This window comes from Rattus norvegicus, chromosome 1, assembly GCF_036323735.1.
Source record: "Rattus norvegicus strain BN/NHsdMcwi chromosome 1, GRCr8, whole genome shotgun sequence".
Taxonomy (NCBI): Eukaryota; Metazoa; Chordata; class Mammalia; order Rodentia; family Muridae; genus Rattus; species Rattus norvegicus.
Window position 1 is genome coordinate 241,089,659 of NC_086019.1, and position 19,397 is coordinate 241,109,055.

General features: G+C 41.9%; 1 protein-coding gene across 1 annotated transcript in view; it reads left to right on the top strand.

Annotated features, from left to right (window-relative positions):
- Window positions 1-6,036: 6,036 nt before the first annotated feature.
- Window positions 6,037-19,397, top strand: part of Stambpl1 (STAM binding protein-like 1) — a 62,531-nt gene continuing 49,170 nt past the window's right edge. Inside the window, exons 1-3 of the mRNA XM_006231297.5 lie at window positions 6,037-6,263; window positions 9,627-9,696; window positions 11,622-11,717. The gene's annotated coding sequence lies outside the window, so the exon portion shown is untranslated. The remainder of the gene's footprint in view (window positions 6,264-9,626; window positions 9,697-11,621; window positions 11,718-19,397) is intronic.

The following is a 19,397-nucleotide window of genomic DNA, read 5'->3' on the forward strand; positions in this document are numbered from 1 at the left end:
CTAACTAGAAGATTTCTCCGATGGCCTTCATCTCTCTTTCTAGCCTGTTTACATTTCTCACCCCTACAATTATGACTGGAGTTGAGTGTGTGACGAAATGTTTAATGAGGCTAATGACACTGAGGCAGATAGGACTTCTATGTGATAATTTTTAAACAGATTTTTAAAAATTTTATGTGTGTGTGTGTGTATGTGTGTTATGTGGGGTGTGTGTATGTGTGTAGTGTAGGGTGTGTGTATAGTATAGGGTATGTGTGTGTGCATATGTAGTATGGGGTGTGTGTGGGGTGTGTGTGTGGTATGTGTGTGTGTAGTATGCTGTGTGTGTACGGTTGTATGCTCTGTGTGTAGGGTTTGTGTGTAGTATAGTATGTGTAGGGTATGTGTGTGTGTATGTAGTATGGAGGTGTGTGGGGGGTGTGTAGTATGGGGGGTATGTGTGGTGTATGTGTGTATATGTGTGTGTGTGGTATGGAATATGTGTGTAGTGTGTGTGGTATGGGGTGTGTGTGCATGTGTGTGTGCATGTGTGTGTGTGTGTGTGGTATGGGGTATGGGGGTGTATATGTGTGTGTATATGTGTGTGTGTGTGTGTGTGTGCGCATGTACATATATGTAGTATGGGTATGAACTCTAAGAAGAATTCCTGGCATAAAGCTGTGTCTGTAAAGACTGTTTTACTGATTAGAACGGGACCAATGTGAAGAGGTTGGGAAGTTGCAGGTCCAGAGTCTAATTACACTTTATCTCAGTTGGGCTAGCTAGTTTCAACCCCCTAAAGAGCCATGACCACCTCACCACCTCTATGCCAGAACTAACATCCGGTGACTAACAGATTTTTTAAAGCCTTTTGAAACCTATGAACTTAGCAGACCACTAACATAGACCTGTTACCGTCTTACAGGAGAGACGAGACTTTGCTGTACCTCCTGCCTCTTTGATGTTCCCACCAAGGTACATTTAAAAGCCTTGATTTGTAACCCTCTTTGTTCTGTGGCTATAAAAAGCCTTGAAACTTCCTTCACATTAGAAACATGTTTTGAGGAGACATAATGTATGTGACCCGGCCACGGTGACTCATATTGTTTCAGAATAAATCATATCTTTTATGCCTTTGAGGAGACAGCCCTTTCTTTCCATGATAAAACTTACACATGGAGGTCAGAGGACAACCATCAGGTGCTGAGAGAGAGTCTCTCCTATTGTTTCTAATGTTTTGCTGCATACTTCCTGCTAGATGGCCTTGAGCCTCTGGGTGATGCCCCTGTCTCATCATAGGAGTGCTGGAATTACAGATGCTTGCCACTGTATCAGATTTTAATTGCTTGTTTTAAGCGAAAGTTTTGGTGTTCGACAGAAAAGCAAGCAAATGAACAAAAATCCACTTAATGTTCCTTCCACCGGAGAAACGCAGGAACTTTTAATGTCTGTGCCCTATATCATCATTACCATCAGCAGTGCCCCCATCATTATACAATGTGCCTATGAATAACCCTAGAGCTTGTAAAATGAAAATCCCTCCACCCACACATCAGAGGGGCTGCATCTCTGAGCTTCGACATGGAGACCTGAAACTAGGATTGCACAACTTTAGGGTGAGATAATCTTTATTTTGCTCTTTCTCAGAGCAAGGCCTGGAAGGAAATAATGCAGTGTTGATCAGTCCTAACAGTTTATCTGGCTTCGCATGTAGTTTTGGACTTGTGTTTTAAATATGCTGCAGTTTAAGATTCTGAAAATTCTTCAAATAAAACAGACAGACTGTACAATGCGTGATATCCATTATCTTCTTGCCCAATTCTGAGCAGCTAGCCTGGGAGGGGCGCTTTTGAGCCAGGGCTGCCATCTCCTCAGGATCCAGGCATGAATCGACCCAAGTCTTAGGATGTGATCTGTGAACTCAGAGCTGGTGATGGAGCACGGATTTTGACCTACTAAATTTCCCAGACATTACTGTCTTCTTCTTTAGGTTGTTTTCTTGTTTTGAGCCGTGCCTTCCCATTGTGGGTGATAGTGCTCACCCAGGAGGAAAACGGGTAGGAAGAAAAAGAAGACGGCACTTTACTATGGGACAGAATGTGCATGAGATCTCAGAGACAAGTAACCTGAGGATGGCTGGAATTGGAGACTTTAGGACATTTAAGTAGTAGGAGAGAAAGGCGGCACTAATGGATATGAATGGCCTTTTGGAAAGATAAGTGGGCTGTCAAGACAATAAATGGAATGTTTGTGAAATACATTCTCTCTCTTTTGTGCCAATAATGCTCCTCTGGAGCAGGGACTTGGGGTACGTGCCGTTTCCTGTCTGGAAGCAAATGGACCCTGAAGAACATTCACGGCTCTTCATTTCCCAGAAGCTGGCTCCTTTAGACGGAATAAGGGAGATTTACAAAGTTCTGCATGGCCACGCCTTCTGAGTCTGTGGACTCTCACAGATTTTAGCTTAAATCATCTTCAGACAACTATGGCATGTTTGGAGTGATGTTTTCAGACCTTTTTCATTTGTGTAAATTGATATGAAATATGTCTGTACTTCATTTTTTTACCATAATGTTACTTTTTATTTTTTCCCTTTTTCTATTGGATTTTTTTAAATTTACATTTCAAATGTTATTTCTTTCCCCGATTTCCTGGACATAAGCCCCCCTCCCCTCCCCCTCCCCTTCTTCTATAAGGGTGTTCCCCTCCCCATTCACCCCTCCTTCCTGCCCCCCAACATTCCATTCCCCTACACTGGGGGTCCAACCTTGGCAGGACTAAGGGCTTCACCTTCCATTGGTGCCCAACAAGGCCTTCCTCTGCTACATATGCAGCTGGAGCCATGGGTCAGTCTTTGGGTAATGGTTTAGTCCCTGGGAGCTCTGGTTGGTTGGTATTGTTGTTTTTATGGGGTTGCAGGCCCTTCAGCTCCTTCAATCCTTTCTCTAACTCCTCCAACAGGGTTCCTGATCTCAGTTCAGTGGTTTGCTGCTAGCATTCACTTCTGTACTTCTAAAAGCATTAGGAGGAAAGACAAAGAAGAAAAAGTCTCCTGTGTGGCTGGAGAGAGAGCTCAGTTGGTAAAGTGCTTGCCTGAGTTAGATTCTCTAAATCCACATTAAAACCAAACCAAAGCAAACACAGAGGCCTGTGCTACACAATTGTAATCCTAGCACTAGGGAGGCAGAGTTGGGTAGATAAATGGGATTGGTGGTCAACCAGCCTACTCTACTTGAACTTCAAAACAATAAGAGACCCTGCATCAAAAATAAGAAATGAAAAAAGGTAGATAGCATATTAGCAACAACTTCTGAATATTCTTTGGGACACTTATACACACACACACACACATACACACACACAATACACATATGTGCACACTCACACATGCACACACATGAAATCCCATTGAGCCTGATAATAGTTAAGCTTTACTTGTATTAACATCACTCACATTGGCGACAATCCTATATATGAGGTATTTAACTATCCTTTTGAATGATGACAACTTGGAGATACAGAGACTTAACTCAGCTTGCCCAGGGCTACACAAAAATGGTAACACAGAAAAAAAAAAAAGGAATTTCAGCATTAGGTCTGTGATTTCAACCATCCCAGAATGTAGTCTTATTTCTTCTGATCATTAACATATACATAATTAACTTATAGGCAACATCCAATAGCTGGACTTTTCCATACTACAAATTAGAGTATTTTGAACTACCTAGCATTTCCTTGATGTAAATAACAACTTTCCTTTGTTTAGCATACCAGAACCTTCCACCAGGAACACTGAACACACATATGGTTATAGATTAGACGGGACAATTTCTTAAGGCGCTAATGAAAACTGATGCTATCCATGAAGCAGCTTACGAACCTAATCCACATGGCCCCGTTTAGTTCTTTTTTACAATAACCCCGGGAGAGGGTTGCTATTATTGTTCCTGTCTTGCTGATAAGGAAACTGAGCCTCTCAGAGGTAAAGGTATCCTCTCAAGATAACAGTCAGCATGAGGCAAAGCCCAGACCCAAACTCCACTCCGCCTCTGTCCTGCTGTGCATTCCAGTCACAGTAGAGATGCATCCATTGCATCTCAGTGGGCTTTATTCATTCCTTGGTGTAGTGCCAGGGAAATATTAGTGATCCCCCAAAAAACAGACAGGAGCCAATCTGATGCAACTCACAGCAGGGCTTTTATTCTATTCGAGCTAGCTTGGACCTCTCCAATGTGTCACTGTCACGCAGGATGGCTTTGGTGATGGGGGAGCCCCAAATGTCTAGCAAGGCAAGGCTTTAGAGTAAGCAGCAAGCTGGGAGCACGCTGCTGTAATAGCTTCATAATTTCTTGATCATGTCTCACTATCTTCTCTAAAGCACAGCTAGACCACCGATGTTCCGCATTCATATCCCTGACTTGTACCTTGATTTTTTTTTTTAAATCTAAGTCAATTGGACCAGTTATTGTCCTGCTATAACACAACACTGGCATTACTAACTCTGGCCATCCAAATGCTATCACTGATGAATAATCAGTGCTTAAAATGCTTCTGTTTTTGTGACACTATTCTTGGTGAGACGAGAAAAGCCATGTACTCACTCCAGGTAGGGAACAGAAGTCATAGTGGACACCTCTGAAATCCAAACTCCATGAACGATGTGCTCATTGGGATCGATTCAGGTGTGTTTCCCGTTGCTGTGGCAATTACCATGACCAAAAGCAAATTGGTGGAGGAAAGGGTTTATTCTGTCTTACAACCCCCAGGTCACACTTCTCTGAGGGAAGTAAGAGCAAGAATTCAAGGCAGGAACTGAAGCAGATACCGTGGAGAGAGATTACTAACTGGCTTGTTTATTATGGCTGGCTTAGTTTGCTTTCTTAAATAACTCAAGCTCTTTGCTGTGGTGCAATATTGCCCATAACGAGCTAGGCTTTCCCACAGTAATCATCTATTAAGAAAATAGTGCACAGACACACCCACAGACACACCCACAGGCCAATCAGAAGGAGGCAATGCCTCAGTTGAGGCTCCTCCTTCCCAGGAGACTCTGGTTTGTGACAAAATCAAACAAACAAACAAACAAAACAAAAAACAAAAAACAAAAACAATCAACCAACCAACCAAACAAACAAACAAAAACCAAACCAACATAGGATTTCTTACAGGAACACGGAAGAGGGGTTACTTACAGTAATTGAAGTGGTTCAAACACAACTGAAAGACCAAGTGTGGATTCATGAGATCTGGAAACCGGGAGTGTGCCACACACCTGCAGACAGTGTCTTAACTAGTGTCTTTTCCAGGCATCTTGGCTGGTCTAGCCCTGACAGGCAGCTCAGCGGTCAGTCTCTATGGCTTAAATATGCTTCCAAAGGGAAGGGGCAAGTGAATCTGTTCAATTTCCAAAATTTCCGGAAGCTATTGAGCTATTTCCTGAGCTTAAGATGCTCCCCTGCAGGATAGAAAGTTTCACCTCCTCTCAGAACTGCTGTTCTCAATCGGTGGGTTGCAACCACACTTTGGGCAGTTGCATATCAGATATCCTGCATGTTAAATATTTACATTATAATTCATAGCAGTAGCAAAATTATAGTTATTAAGTAGCAACAATATAACTTTATGGTTTTTCGGTAGAAGGAAAGATACCTTGGAGGATTGGAGCCAAGGGACGCCACAAAGTCACACTATGCAACCATGGAAGGGGGGAAAAAAGCAGGCTGCAAAGGTGCTGCCTTTTTTGTAAAGGGATACAGCGTATGTGCACAGGAAGACTAAGCCAAATCGTGGAGATAGTAGAAATATGTCTCATGTTGGCAGTTGGTGATGATGAGGTTGCTGGTCGCTGGGTTATGGAAGTTGGGCTTGGGGGTGGGGTGGGGTTTTCCAACAGTTGGCGGTCACAGCATTAGGAAGGCTAAGAACTGCTGGCTGTCTGAGACCAGTCTGCTGTTTCACCTCCCCCTAACATCCTGTATCTTAGCAAGCTTCCTGCCAGGGCTTTACTCTCGGAGGAAATTGCTGCACAGTCGCCTCTCTCTCAGAGCAACTCCCCTGACAGACACAGACACAGTGGGAGGCAACGTTTTTTGCCAGTAGTCTAAGAAAGCCAGATGAAGTAGAATCTTCTGTGAGTTGTCCTGGTCCTTCCAGGAGGACTTTGCTTCCCGCCACGGCGCCTGATTGCACAGAACAGACAGAAGTCCACCGTATTCCCACTGTCTACCACCCAGTGGCAGAGCGTGCGTTCACGGACCAGCACCCGGCCAGTTAGGTTCAGCTGAGTGAGTAAAAAGCAGGCACAGCTGTGGGTAATGAGCAGTGGTCAGATTAACAATGGACCAAGGTGATTGTGTAGGGTTGGACAGCATTCCATGTGAGACCTTAGCTCAGGTTTTAAGGAAAGGTTAGGTCGCTGGGTTTCAATGCCCTGATCTAGTTTCCAATGTGAATTTCAGTCTACATCAGCTTTACTCTCATCAGTTTTGAACTGATAGGGCCCATGACCTCACAGCTGTTTAAACTGACATCACAACCATGTCTAGACCAGACATTACAAAGACAGCCAGAAATGTTACAGTGTAACTGAAAATAAGAGTCTTCGCTTACTGAGCAGTAATCTTCTTGGCTTTGTCCTTACAAACCAGCTCATCTCAAGCAAGATCTCTGAGCAGGCTTTTCCCTTTTCTTGCTATTGTCTTTCGTTACTTTGTTTTCTGCATTTTGAGATAGGATTTTCTGATATATCTCTGGCTAGCTTTAAATTTGATTTTCCTTCTGCTACAGCCTTCTTAAAGGAGAAAAAGAAATAGGTGCTACATAGCTATTACTGTTAATATGCACCAAATGTAGCAAAATACCATCTTGTACTTTAAAAGCTTAAACCCAGGAGCATTAAGTACAGCTGAGTTCTCCAGCTGTCAGAGTTCTACTTGGTTTATCCATGGCCATTTTCCCATGATGCCCTGAGCTCAGGGATCCTGGGTGAGCCCGGGGATCATTGGTGAGTACCACCACTCACTCTTCTGGCTTGAGCATCAGTGTTGGTATCTGAAAAGTAGACTGGTCATAAAACTGGTGCTGAGCCTGGTGATCTATGCCTGCCATCTCAGCACCCAGATGGGTAAAGACAAGAGGAGGTGAGTTCAAGGTCAACCCGGACCACATAGTGTCTCACAAGAACTAAAACAAAAACAATACAGCAAATGAATTAACAACTTAAGGGATCTAATCATAAACCACACAGAAAACTGTCTACAAACACAGATACCAACAATGCCTCTGATCCCTGTGCCTGTGTGCTGCTCTGGGCATAAACATGTGACTGGTTTGCACCATCCTATACCAGATTAAGAGCCTAGTCAACTTGAGATTTACCTGCGAAATAAAGACCATTAAATGTTGGGGAAACACTAATTCCTGGTGAGAACTTTCTTCCAAATGATCAGATTTCCAATGCATAAGGATATGGCTGTAACAATTTTCATCATCTTATCAGGTATAACGGCTCCTGGAAGCAGAGCGAAACCAGTAAGATCAAAGGGACTCTCTGGACTCAGGAATAGACTAAGCCTGCCTTCATGAAGAGAGAGAATATCTTGGATGGGATAATTCTCTGACCTGGATGCTCCTTGCAACCCCTAACTCTCTAATACCTTGGGTTTAGAGCTGTATTCGATGTATGATATAGTCACATATGTCACATATGTTTGTTGGCATGATTGTCAATTTTCATAGACATATACTATGATATGCATAGTCATACATTTGTCATAATTTCATAGACACACCAGAAATCCAGAGAGTCCAGGAAACATTTGGATTTTCCCTTGACTGGATCTTAGCTCCTTTCAGTCTCCATTCACCTGTGGCCCAAGAGATCTTTAGGGTTCTTCCTCTTGGTATAATCTCATTAATTTGTGTAAGAACTAAATAGAATATTCCTCGTTATACTCTTACAACCCTAGCACATGCTCCAGGCTCAGAAAATTATACCCTTTGCCATAGAACCTTGGGCATACTACTTTAATTAAATTCATAAAATAAATATAAAATATAATGAATGTAATAAAGAAACATGAATTTAATTATATATTAAATGGTCTGCATGCCTAATATTTATCTGGGTTATTTTATAAAAAAAATAAAAATAAATATTTCAATATAAAAATGAAGAGTGTATAGGATGAAATTTTGCATTTTTTAAGTTATTAAATAGAAAACTGGTGACGAACATCTCCTTATTCATCTACAGATAGTCTCATTCTATACCTCTGAGAAGATAATCGAACACTGCTTTTCCACTATCCAATATCCTATGTAAATTTTGAGTAGCATTACCCATGAGCTTTTGAATATGGCTTGAATTTAATCTAATGTTGATGACCCTTGGCTCATAATTCTGACTATTAAAGGGACACAGTTGAGTTTAGGCAATAAAAGAATCATAAGTTGCCAGAGTGGGCGTGGTTAACCATTAGTAACCATTGGGAGATAAGACAGCCTTCCTATCCCCCCACCTAAGCTATCTACATGAAGGAGCTGTTGATTAACACAGGAAATCTCACACATCTTCAGAAGCCTAGTCCCCCTCGGAGTTCTCTGTGCAACATGAGCATAGACATTTTCCATATAATCACACTGGAAAATTACTTGGAAACACACTATTCAAATCTTAGGTATGCCCCAAACACAAATGTTTGCACTATGATATCCAGAGATATTCAGGCGGTGCTGTTTGCTATAGACAGATATCATAACCAGTTGCAGAATGGACAGACAGTGCTTAAGACATTGATGAAACGGATACTGCAGAGCAGTGAGACTGACGAGTCTGTTTTAGCTACAGAAAAAAAGCATAGACAAGGTGCACAAACAAGTTACAGAGCAAAGAAGCTGGACACAAATGATACATAAATATAATTCCACACAAAATGGTACATGAATATAATTCCACACAAAATGGTACATGAATATAATTCCACACAAAATGGTACGTGAGTATAATTCCACTTGTATAAATTAGCTTCTCAGTGCTAGCCGTCAAATCCAGGGCCTTAGACCTGGTAGGCAAACTCTCCACCGCTGGGCTATACCCCTTGTTTCCCATTTTTAAAAATGTTACTTCATCTGAAAATGGTAAACTAGGGGTTGGGGATTTAGCTCAGTGGTAGAGCACTTCCCTAACAAACGCAAGGCCCTGGGTTCAGTCCCCAGCTCCAAAAAAAAAAAAAAAAAAAAGAAAATGGTAAACTAGTGGTGTTGGACTTTGAGTAGTAAATCTTCAGATCTCCCTTGAAGACGAATTCCTTCTTTTTTAAAGGGGTGACTTTTTAAAGGGAATTTTGTAGATGTTGGAAATTTCCTCTTTCCTGAGTATATTTTCCATGAGATTCATTCACTTTATGATAATTAATTGAACATATGATCTGTAGAAGTCTGTGGTCTTTATATTACAAATACCCTCTTTCCCCCCTTCTTGCCCCTGTCTCCTGTTTAGTACAAGGGGATTTAAGCTTGCAATCAGTTCACTGGTGTTTTCTAGGAGTCGCTTCCCCGAGTACTCTTTCCTGATTCCCACTACCACCCACTCACCCTCCTTGCACAGAATCCCCACCCTCAGTCTTGTCTTCCTCTTGCTTCTGCAGGTGGAGATGACTGTTTCCACCTATGGTTATGCAAGGCCTTGGCCACATCAGAGCATGCTTCTTCTCAACCGTGAGTCATACGAGCCTTTGTGGCATCCACATTATTTGAGAAATACAACAGGAAAAACTGGGATATTCTCTCTCTCTCTCTCTCTCTCTCTCTCTCTCTCTCTCTCTCTCTCTCAGAAAAAAAAAAGCCCTCAATAATAATAATTAAGAGTGACTTTCAAGTGGCAGGAACAGCTCTGCTAAGGGCGTGGAGTTAAAAGTCTGTCCTTGAGGGATATTATAGATCTCTTTGACAGTGTCCTTGAAATTCATGTTATCCATTTTAGAAATATAAAATGATTACTAATGCAGTAGACATTTCACCTATTGTTTTGGCTGTAATCCTGAAAAATATGAATTTGGAGACTTCCCCCACTCCCAAACTGTCAAAAAAATAAAAATAAAAATAAAAATCAAGAATCAGAGCAAAAGAAAAAAAAAAAAAAAGGAGAAAAGACTTCTCAAATTCCTTTCCGCCTCCGACGCAGGTACGGGCGTGGAGGCTGGTGCCTATGCCTGTTTCATTCTAGCGGCCATTTCCAGTTTCTAAAAACAGTAGGCAAAAGTTCTAAGAAATGTGAAAGATTTTTTTGTTTGTTTTTTTTTTAATCTTTGTTTGTTTTACTAGTTTTAGGCTACTAAGTCACTAGCTTTAGAAATGCTGGCAGATGATAGAATAACACTTGTGTTTCAAAAGACTATGCCACCCAGGAATCTGAGCTTGCGTAACTCTTCCCCATCTTGACCAAAGCTCGGAAGGGAGATGTCTTGACGGACTTGTAGACCTGTCCGTAACATAGGTGGCTGTGTTACAGAGACCGAACAGGCACACACACCCTTACTCTGTAAAGAAATATCGTCTTTGCTCTCTGCGTCTACATAAACATATTTGAAAGAAATAACCATGGGGCAAAGGCAGTGGTGCTCCAGATCGAAAGACAGAAATGAAAAGCACCAAGAGAAAATTGCTTTCAAAGGCAGGGTTCCATGTTGGAAAAACTAATTGTAGTGACTCATCCTGACGATGGTGGTGCATCTTCCCCAAACCAGTTTTGTAGCACAGTCCCAGCCGGCGAGTTTGGGAGCTCTGTCCATCATTTCTATCCCTCACAACTATTGATCTTGACTAATACTCCTAAGAAGCAATGACTCCTTACTTAAAAATGCCTATCCCGAACCACTTCCTGTCCTCTGTTATGCTTAGGTGTCAGATGCCTTTCAACCTGTCAAAGCCAGGTGTAAGATACCTGCTGCCTTCGGGCTTAAAAAACAGGAAGTGAGTGTATGCATCACCCACAGTCTGGACCTGGAGTAAAATGTCCTCATGAGCAACTTCTGAAGATCCCTGTTAGATCCCTGGATTTTGGATTTCTAGAATCCTGAGGAGAGTCTGTCATAATCTACACAAAGAAACCCAGCTTTCAAAGGACATAGAGGAGTCTGACCATTTGTTGATTGATTACAGCAGCAATGCCTCCCATAAAGCCATTTCTCTATACCTGAAAGATAATTTTTGTTCATCGACTTGCACAAGAATGCACATTAATTAAATAGTTATCTGTGTAGCGATATCCTCTCTGTACACTTTAGTACTGAAACTCCTAAAAATTTGTATTTGAAGGATTCTCTCTCTTAAGCTAATATTGGTTTAATCATTAATATTAGTTTTCACCTCTATAAATATTTCATAACATCCTTACCACAATTTTTTTTCCTCAGAATTTTCCAAGGTGACTTTCATATACTGTATCCTGGTAACTCTAAGATGAGATAACTTATCTCTCTATCTCTGTATTGCACATTAATTTAATGTTACACTTCGGTCTCTCTCGACTATTAGAATAATGAGTCCTACCATCATCTTCAGGTTTGCTGCCCTATTAAAAAAGAGAGAAGGGGACAGGGGACAGATGGCTTGGGGGCTTAGAGCACTTGCTGATTTTACAGAGCTGCTGGTTTGATCTTCAGAAGCCACATGTGGAACTTCACTTCCAGTGGCTCTCACGCCCTCTCCGGTTTCTCCAGGCACCAAGTGCATATGTGGTACGTACACACACATAGGAAAACTACAAAATAAAACAAATGGATCTTTTGAAAAATGAATGAGAGCAGGATGTCCCCATGAAGGCACTTACACTACTCTTACTCTTTCTCCGTAAAACATGCTGTCTATAAGATTTTGTTTTAAATGAATCACACTTATGGAAGATTTATTTTATGTGTATGTGTCTATAAGAACATGTGCAGGAGAGGGCAGAGCCCACAGAGGACACAGAAACGTGTTGGATCCCCTGGAGCTGGAGCTGTAGATGGCTGTGACCACTTAAGGTGCAAAGAACTAAACTCAGGTCCTCTGCAAGAGAAGCAAGAACTCTTAGCCACAGAACCATTTCTCTGGCCTCAATATGTACCATTTTAACTGAACGATAAAGCAACACTTTTTTATCACAGAGAATGTGTTGTTTATAGCTGTGTGCCACTTCTTGTTTCCCTGAGTTCTTGTTTTTATATTGTTAAAGTGTACTTTATTTACATGTTTTGGAGAATGGGGGAGGCAGATTCTAGATATGAGGTTCAGGCAGCTAGCCTTAGACTCAACCTTCCTGCCTCAGCCTCAGAGCGCTGGGATTACAGAATCATGCTGACACATCTAGCTCTTCATTGTCTGTTTTCTCACTATGTAGCACGCAGCTACCTGTCAGCATATAAGTACCTGTGCTGGGTTGAGAACATAGCCCAACTGAAAGAATGCTTGTTCAGTATACACAAAACCTTGGGTTCCATTGGAATTAACGTAAGCTAAGCATGGTGGTTCATGCTTAAAATCTTAGCATTTTGGAGGAAAATCAAAAATCAAAATCATCCTAGGCTTCTCTCTCTCTCTCTCTCTCTCTCTCTCTCTCTCTCTGTGTGTGTGTGTGTGTGTGTGTGTGTGTGTGTGTGTGTGTGTGCGCGCTGCCTGTATGTGTATCTGTGTGCCACCTGCATGCATGGTGCCCAAAGAGGCCAGAAGAGGGTGCCAGATTACCTGGATTGGAGATGGAATGTAAACCACCATGTGGGAGCTGGGGATTAAACCTGTGTCCTCTTCAAGGACCAGTAGTCCTCTTAACTGCTGAACCATTTCTCCAGCCCCAAATGAGATCCTGTCTTAAAACAAAAACCAAACAACAAAAGCCTCAGATGCTAAGAACCCTAAAGCTGCTGCTGCTTCTTCTTCCTCTTCCTCTTCCACTTCTTCTACTTCTTCTACTTCTTCTACTTCTTCTACTTCTTCTACTTCTTCTACTTCTTCTACTTCTTCTACTTCTTCTACTTCTACTTCTTCTTCTTCTTCTACTTCTACTTCTTCTTCTTCTTCTTCTTCTTCTTCTTCTTCTTCTTCTTCTTCTTCCTCTCTCTCTCTCTCTCTCTCTCTCTCTCAAATAGTAAACAAAGTGAATCATTTTGTAAAGAAATGTTATAAAATGGTTAGTCAAATTATCTTCATTTTAGTACTGGTAATCCATAATCCCTTCCTAAGAGGTAGCTTTGAATTAAGGGGATTTCTTAGGTTTGTAGAGGATACCTGACTAAAATAAAATACAAACCATGATTTCTGTGCCCCAATTTGTGGTGGCGAAGGCCAGACCAGCTGTTTAAAGACCAATAAATTGTTAGTGTGCCCTGATACATTCTAACTCCTTGAGAAAAGAGTATGGGAGTTTCTACTAGAAAACAGAATAGTCCTTCTGAGTCAAGATAACAACTGTCTTCAAAAGGCACGGTTCAGGGAAGGAGAGGTGGCTTTGGGGATAAATGAGAGATGGTGCTTTCTATGCAAGGGTAAGTTCCTACTTTAGATCCCCAGAGCCTGGGTTAAAACCTGATGTGGTAATCTGTAATCCCAGCACACCCATGGTAAAATCAGATGTGGAGATGAGAGAAGGGCTAGAAGCTCCCAGGCCAGCTGGCTTAGGGTATGCAGAGGACAACAGAGCCTGCTTCAGACAAATTGTAAGGTAAAGGCAGACACTCATTGTCTTCTGACCTCAATCTAGATGGACACCACACACACACACACACACACACACACACACACACACACACACACCCCCTTACTAGCCATCCCTTGCCCTCTTTTGTGTCTGACCTAGCATCCTTGAGACTAATAGGCAAGACCTTTTGGAATATAATAACAGACCACTACTTTTCACCACACAGAGATACTGTCAAGATAAGCTTAATGATATTATTAAAGGCCATGCATTCCTTTATACAGTTTGTCATGGTTCACTACCTAACACATCAACTGCATTTTACCACTGAACCTTCACACAAACCAAAGAAAATCACTTTTTTATGCTAATTAATCCTTTGGCCATTCCATACATGCCTATAAAACTATAATACATTCTGACCATCCTCATCCCTTGATGCTTTCCTATCCTCTTTCCATTCTCGAGACTGCCCCCCACCCACCCATATACACACTTCTTCCTACTCAGCCTTTGTTGCACTTAAGCCAGATTCCATGAGGTACCCAGTGGTGTTTTTAGTCTTGAGCCTTAGAGATATCTGTGTTTTCAGTGCCGTCTCCTCACCCTGTCTCTCAATTCCTATTTCCCGATGGAGGGAAGCATCCTGATACCAATACTAGACAGCAAAATGCACAGACTGTGTTGTCCTGGGGATTCAGAAACGGTCCTCATTTACTTTCAAGAGCACAGGAAGGGACCTCAGAGAGCTACCTAGAGACTGGGGCTGCTTTTCAGTGTGAGGTGACCTGCTTATATCTGCAGTCCTACCCTGGAGAGTTCCTACAAAAATACCTTAAAGCCCTTACACCTTTTAGCTTCAAGGAAATGCAGTGTCAAAGGAAACAGCTCAAATTGTCCTTTCAAACAGTGTATACTCTGGGACTTTGCCCCCTCAAATGCACACGTGTGTGTGTGTGTGTGTGTGTGTGTGTGTGTGTGTGTGAATTGCAGGATTATGTCAGGTTAGTTTCCACATTTTGGCACAATGGTCCAACTCCTTTATAACATTACAAGGGACCTGAGGCTGAATTTTTAAAATGGACCCCTGAGATGTGAGGAGACTTTTAGTCCCTAGAACTCTCCCTAAAGTAGACCCCAGTTCTCGCCATACCAGACTTAACAAAACCTTTCACTTTCTCAGTTGCAGAATAACCGAGAATCGATACAGGTGTATTGACTAAACGGCTGGCCTCTTAGTTTCAGTTTCTTGATGAGTAAATACAGTGTACCTGTTATGAAGAATAAGTGGGATCACGTCTATAAGGCATGAATGACTCTGTCTGAGGACACCAAAGAGAACTCGAGTCCCAGCTGCAAAGGGAGTAGTGTCATCATTGCTGGATATGGAAAGAGTGGAAGAAAACTGACAAAGTGAACGGATGCATTCCGGATGAACACAGAAGGAACACAGGCAGTCCTGAGAAATTAACGTCACGGTATAGACTTAGGAGAATATCTTCTCAGTGTTAGCAGGTAGAACCCAGACAATGGATGAGACCCCAAAGGAACACGAGTCAGGTAGACCGAGACATCAAGGACTGAACTTAGCAAATGCCTGCTTGTAGCTGGCCATTCAAGGACAAGGTCAGGCTAGGGGGACCTCTGTGGATGTAGTCCATTTGGTAGAGAGCTTCCCTAGCTTGCACATTGGTCTGGGTTTGATTCCCAGCAAAACATAAAACTGGGTGTAATGGCATAGACTCCTAATCCTAGCACTAAGGAAGTACAAGTAGTTTCAGGTCACCCTCAGCTACATAACAAGTATATATCATATATGTGTATATATATAATATATATTTATATATAAATATATTAAATATATAACACATATTTGTAGTAATATCCAATTAAATTGATCCCAGCAGCAGCATTCCTCCCTACCCAACCCAATATTCTGGGTTCCTGAATGAAAGACACACACACACACACACACACACACACACACACACATACACACACACAGAGCCATTTTGTTTCTTTGTTTTGATAAACCTAAAACAGCTCAATGGCTGGGCCGCTTCCTAACTCACGGCTAACCCAGCTCTCTCCCTTATCCCTGAGTTGTCACTTACTAAAGCCAATATTCCATCTTCGCTGCCCTGGATCCAATGGGGCAGCCCCTTCCCATTATCCTCAGCTCCTACATGGCTCTGCTCGCTGTCTCACAGCTTCTCAGGCATGGTGTCTCTCCCTCTCCTTCTCCCTCAGTCTCTCGCCAGGAATCCCAAAAATCCTGCCTCAGTCTGCCCTGTTCAGCCATTGGCTACTGGCTAATTTATTTACCAACCAGAAACAATTGGGGGCAGGGTTCCTCAGTGTCTCACCTGTGGAGATGCAGATTCTCGCATAAACAATTTCGGGGACCCATATTAACATAATACAAGCAGCCACATATTTTAAAATGAGAGCCAGGAGCTGGAGAGATATATGGCTCAGGAGGTAAGGGCAGACTGCTCAGGCATTGAAGTTTGGATCCTTGACACTCACATACAAGTCAGGCAAGTAACACCTCTATGAGTCCTAAAAGAGGAGACAGTTGGCTCCTCAGAGTTTCTTGGCGAGCCATTCTAGCCAAGTGGTAAGCTCTGAAATAAGTGAGAGATTCTGCCTTGAATTATAAGGTGGAGATCCATAGTAGATCATGGCAGACATAAACATTGTCCTCCAAAAGCACATGCCCATACACATAGATGTACACACATGCATAACAGACACACACACTATATGTACATTCTCTCTCTCCAAATGTGTGTGTGTGTGTGTGTATGCGCGCACCAGGCGCAAGTCAGTATAATATTTACTATAGCTGTTAATCTCCAACTAACCACCGTTATCTTTGCCAGTGCTGAATGACTGGTTATCTTAGGTCTCCACTCTCTTAGATCATTCTACCTTCTGAGGTGGATCACACTAGCATGCTGGTGGCTTTTACTATCTGATGATTTATTCCAATGCAGGGTCTCTTACTGCAACTTGGGGTTCTCTATTTTAATTTTTTTCATTAAGATTGTAGCCTGCAAACCCCAGCAATCCTGATTGTAGCACACACACACACACACACACACACACACACACACACACACACCCCAGTTCTGAGGTACAGGTGACCACAACCATACCTGGCCTTCTATATAGGTGCTGGAGACTCAGACTCAAGTCTCAGTGCTCACACAGCCCTTTTATCCACCAAGCCATTGCCATAGCAGACATTTTGTGTTCTGTGATTGTTCTCTTTACTCAAGTCACTTCTACTAACAAATTTTAAATTTAACCAACATGATGACACATTTTTATGTCTAGCATTTTCTTTCAAAGAATACCTGGAATGCATTTGTTGTAGGATATTTGATCACACTGTAATGGAGTTGTGTTATTTACTGAAAAGCCCTGTTTCTAGTTGTTGAATGGTTCATCCCTCAGAACACACCTTGAATCCCTCCGGCTGGAATATAGACTCTCTTTAGTACACATCTTTAATGCTAAACAATGAAGGTAAAATTTGTTTATAGAAGTTTGAAATGTAGTTAGTTTGTAGAATGTTTGAAAATGATTTCTAACTGAGTGGCAGACAAAGTGACAAATCAGAGAAAGATTTGATAGAATAGGATATGGTCAACTCTCATTAGAACAGAAAGGAGGGCTGGAGGGATGGCTCAGTGGTTAAGAGCACCCGACTACTCTTCCAGAGGTCCTGAGTTCAATTCCCAGCAACCACATGGTGCTCACAACCATCTGTAAAGGGATCCGATGCCCTCTTCTGGTTTATCTGAAGACAGCTACAGTGTACTCATATATAATAAATGAATAAATCTTAAAAAAAAAGAACAGAAAAAAAAGGGAAGCTACTTAAGAAGAAGAAAAAGAGGTAGAAGGCAGGCAGTTTTCCTGGGACAGTTACACAAGACAAGTTGCAGAGAGGGAACAAGCCAGACACAGGTGAAGATAGATTGAGCTAGAGAATGAGAAGGAGCCAGGAGATTAGAACAGATTGCTACAGTAATTCAGGAGGAGCTGAGAGAAGCCAGATTAAATCAGCCATCTTGGAGAGGAGTTCGAGCCAGAGCAGCTGAGTTGAATCAGTCATCAGAACTCAGAAAGAATTAGAAAGGGGGAGCTTACTCAGCAGTAAGGTCTGAGGATGAAGTCAGTCTAGGCCTAGATTAAATTAGGCTAGAAGCTTCCAGGACTAGGCCTCGATTAGCAGACAGAAGCAACAAGCCTCTGAGATTATAATTACTACAGGAGAGTAAAAGTTATTTCTACATGTATTGATTTGATTATGTTCTGTTATGTTGCTTTGTGCTGTTGGCAATATTAGATAAAAGTAAAGCTCCGATTTCACTGGAGCAGCCTCAGCATGGAGAGCAACAACTAAAGACACTCGGTGGTGATGAGGAAAAGCCTTTTATCTCTCATTTGATGAGCTTTTTCTTCTTTCTCACACGTTCTTTTGTATGTGAACCAACCTACCTGAAGAGTTCCTATTTGAAAAACAATAACTCAAACAGGATTAATATGTGAACATCGTATGTACCTAAATCCAAGACATCAAGTAAATATTAGCTGAAGGAGAAATGTTCATTTTCCACCAAGGGCCTGCTGCATATTGAAATGTTTCCCAGTACAAGCTTTCTTCTTCCTAGAGTAAGTTCCAATAATGAATAGCTTCAAATTTAATTCCCAAGCTCTCTTGAACTATCGTTCATGATTTGCATTACAAAAACCTGAGCTCATGGGGATGTGGTCCAGGACAGTTTATAAATGACAGCAGGGAAGAAGGCTCCAGACATTTGCAAGTCTCATCTGGTACACAGGACACAGAATGTCACAGTTATAAAATTGTCTGAGTTTAAAGTAGCAGGAAAAGGACACCCAAGTAAAGCTCACTTGTGGAGAAATGTCAAATGTGCCCACAATTTCCGCTCTGAAAGTTTCTTCCTGTGTTGAGTGGCTCAGGCTAAGCTACCATAGCCATAACTGAAAAGAGAAATCATTATTTTAGTACAGACCAGTGGCTCTCAGAGTTTTTATAATCTCAGAATTTCTTTAGGTTTTTATTTCTCTTTAGAATGCCAAGGTAGGAACAAGCCCAAGCCCTTACATGAAGTAGGTCAGTAACCTACCAACAATCTGTAGTCCCAGCCCTGTTTTCTTTCTCTTTCCTGGCCAGCTTGAGAAATGGTTGGATTTTTCTATCTATATCTGCATTCAAGTTGGGTCAACATCACACACACAGATCTAGAACTCTCTACTGCAAACTCATGAGGGAACAAGAGCGAAACTGTCAATCAATGCCTTTGTGTTTTCATCAAAATCCTTTGGAGCTTGTTGACTGAAAGAATTTCATGAGCTCCCCAGACCCAGTTTAAACTATTGCAAAAACGCAAGGGTAAGAAGAACACATGCTTTCTAGAGGATACTCCTTACTTCCCAGCACCACTGGGTGTTTGGGTGCTTGTTTTTTCCCTAATATTTGACATTAAACATAAACCAGAGCCAGGGAAATCTAAATCTACAACCAAGTTCAAGGACTCCAGCCTGTCTGGAACCAGAGGTAGGGCTGAGCCAAGAGGCCACTGCTTTCTGTACATACCTCAAACTCCTGGAGTAGTACATAGTCAGCTTAGCATCTTGGGTAAGGCAAATTCAACCCACGCACACTTTGTACTGCCAGTTCCAAGAAATAAGATCTCAGAAACAAGGA